Consider the following 3,280-nt stretch of genomic DNA (forward strand, 5'->3'; position numbering starts at 1 on the left):
ATCTTTATTTTTATTTTATTTATTTTGCATGCATGGTCGTAGGTCATTATTACCTAATCTTGAACCTATAGACCTTGAATTAGAAAAAACACTTCGCACACACAAACACGTTAAAAATAAAATGGATTTACAAGCACCCCAGGAGAGGCCATTTAAGGACTATTTTAGTCCCTTAGCTAATTTGAGCACGTCATGCATAAGATACCCAAATGTAGCTGCTAGGAGTTTTGAATTAAAACCTAGTGTGTTAAATTGTCTCCCTACATTTTATGGCATAGAAAATGAGGATCCATATAATCATTTGAATGATTTTCATGCCATTTGTCAAACATTCAAATATGAGAATTTTTCAGATGATGATGTTAAACTTAGACTATTCCCATTTTCTTTAAAAGATAGAGCTCGTTCATGGCTTAATACATTGCCTGCTAATAGCATTGCATCATGGGAACAAATGGTTACAAAATTTTTAAATAAATATTTCCCAGTGCATAAAACCAATGCTATTCGCAGGGAAATCTCGGAGTTTACCCAGAAAGATGACGAGCAATTTTTCGAAACATGGGAGCGATTCAATGGGCTACTCTTGAAGTGTCCACATCATGGGTACGAGAAATGGCACCAATGCCAATACTTTTTGGAAGGATTATTGCCGAATGTGCAAGAATGGCTAATGGCAACGAGTGGAGGAGAGCTAATGTCAAAAAGTGCATCAGAGATTTGGGAATTCTTCCAGCGACAAGCAGATAATTCCCAACAACGGAGTCGATCACTTAGGACTACTAGAAGAATTAAAGGAGTGAATGAGGTTCAAATTGGCGAATCAAGTTCAGAAATTAAAGAAGTCAAAGCGATAATTGAAGGTCTCTCTCGACAAATAGCATCATTATCGACTGCTAAATCAACAGAGCCACATGACCATGACTCATACTCAGATCAAGCCAATGCCATAGGTGTAATGAGAAAGCCATCAAATTACAACCCATACTCCAACACATATAACCCTGGATGGAGAGACCACCCCAATTTTTCATGGTCTCAAGGATTCCAACAGAATGGACCAACAGCTCCAGCTCCACCAATTCCACAAAATCCTCAAACCTCTCAGCCACCATTTAGACCATACAATCAGAACCAGAACCACTCTCAACCTAGACCATGGGAGGATGCATTCCAGAATTTTAGGAATGTTACTCACTCCACGATTGAGAAACAGAACCGCACCATTGATGGACTACGAAATGAGTTGAGAGCAGGCTTCAACTCACAAGCTCAATCTGTTTCAAGCCTCGAGAAGATGGTGGGACAACTTGCTTCTTCAGTTCAAACCTTGGCAATGACCGTTGAGAAAGGTAAGTTTCCAAGTCAACCAGTGCCTAATCCTAAAGGAGTACATGAAGCAAGTACCAGTTCACCACAACAGCATGGAGAGGTCAAAGCAGTAATGACCTTGCGAAAAGGAAAAGAAGTCGACAACAAGGTGGAGATGCCAGTGACAAAAGAAAATCAAATTGTACCTGTGAATGTTGATGACTCATCACCGGAGGAGAAAGAAGAAACCAACCCACAAGAATATGTTCCCAAAGCTCCATTTCCTCAGAGGTTAGCGAAAGGAAAAAAAGGAAAATCCGCAGGTGAGATTCTTGAAATCTTCAAACAGGTAAGTGTTAACATCCCTTTGCTTGATGCTATTAAACAAGTTCCATCTTATGCCAAGTTTCTTAAAGACCTTTGTACTAAAAAGAGAAACATGCATGTTCAAAAGAAGGCATTTTTAACAGAAAACGTTAGTTCTATACTCCAACATAAAATTCCTTTAAAATGCAAAGACCCAGGCTCCCCCACTATCTCATGTAGTATAGGGAACCACACAATTGAGAATGCTTTGTTGGATTTAGGAGCTAGTGTAAATCTGTTACCTTATTCAGTGTTTGTGAAACTTGGACTGGGAGAATTACACCCAACTCCAGTGGTGTTACAACTTGCAGATCGGTCCACAAAAATACCTCGTGGTATTGTGGAGGACGTGCTTATCCAGGTAGACAAATTTTATTTTCCTGTTGACTTCATTGTAATTGACACTCAACCAATACAGGATTCAAGGAAGCACATCCCCATTATTCTAGGCCGACCTTTCTTGGCAACTGCGGATGCTCACATTCAATGTAGAACTGGAAATATGCAGTTGTCCTTCGGCAACATGACTATGGAGCTGAACATCTTCAACATTGCCAAACAACCTCACAGTGCAGATGATGGAATTGTTGATGTGGATTTAATCGAAGCATTAGTTGATGACACTTTTCTTTCAAACCTTAGTGATGATCCTTTACAAACATGTTTAACTCACTTTGGTTTTGATTTTGATATTGACAGATCGGTTGATGAGGTCAACGCCCTGCTTGACTCAGCACCATCTATGGACACTAATAAATGGAAGTCAAGAGTTGAGCAACTAGCACCATCAGAGAAGCAACTCATTCCATCATCAGAATCACCACCGAAACTCGAGCTCAAACCATTGCCCAACACTTTGGAATATGCGTTTTTGGGAGAAGAAAGTACTCTGCCGGTAATCATCTCATCATCCCTAAATGACGAACAAAAAGGTAAGTTGTTGGATGTTTTAAAAGAGCACAAAGAAGCATTAGGATGGACCATAGCAGATATTAAAGGTATAAACCCAGTAGATTGCATGCATTACATTCACCTTGATGAAAATGCTAAAACTACTAGGGAGATGCAACGTCGGTTAAATCCTAACATGAAAGAAGTTGTTAGAACTGAGGTCCTTAAGCTATTAGATGCAGGTATCATTTACCCAATTTCTGATAGTTCATGGGTCAGTCCTGTACAAGTTGTCCCTAAAAAGTCAGGAGTCACAGTAGTTACCAATGCTGATAATGAATTGATACCCACTAGAGTGACTACAGGATGGCGTGTATGCATTGATTATAGAAAATTAAATTCTGTCACACGTAAAGACCATTTTCCTTTACCATTTATTGATCAAATGCTTGATAGATTAGCAGGCCATGAATTTTATTGCTTTCTAGATGGTTACTCAGGATATAATCAGATTCCCATAGCACCAAAAGATCAAGAGAAAACTACTTTCACTTGCCCTTTTGGCACATTTGCATATAGGAGAATGCCATTTGGATTATGTAATGCACCTGCTACATTTCAACGATGCATGTTGAGCATTTTTTCTGATATGGTGGAACGATTCCTTGAAGTCTTTATGGATGATTTTTCTGTCTTTGGTGACTCATTTGAT

At 39.2% G+C, this 3,280-nt stretch overlaps 1 non-coding gene across 1 annotated transcript; it reads right to left on the bottom strand.

Annotated features, from left to right (window-relative positions):
* Positions 1–505: 505 nt before the first annotated feature.
* LOC112100437 lies at positions 506–609 on the bottom strand. Its single transcript, XR_002906809.1, has one exon. It is a non-coding gene; the product is annotated as a small nucleolar RNA R71 (small nucleolar RNA).
* Between the last annotated feature and the right edge of the window lie 2,671 nt (positions 610–3,280).

The sequence above is a fragment of the Citrus clementina genome, unplaced genomic scaffold (genome assembly GCF_000493195.1).
Source record: "Citrus clementina cultivar Clemenules unplaced genomic scaffold, Citrus_clementina_v1.0 scaffold_3, whole genome shotgun sequence".
In the NCBI taxonomy this organism is placed as follows: Eukaryota; Viridiplantae; Streptophyta; class Magnoliopsida; order Sapindales; family Rutaceae; genus Citrus; species Citrus x clementina.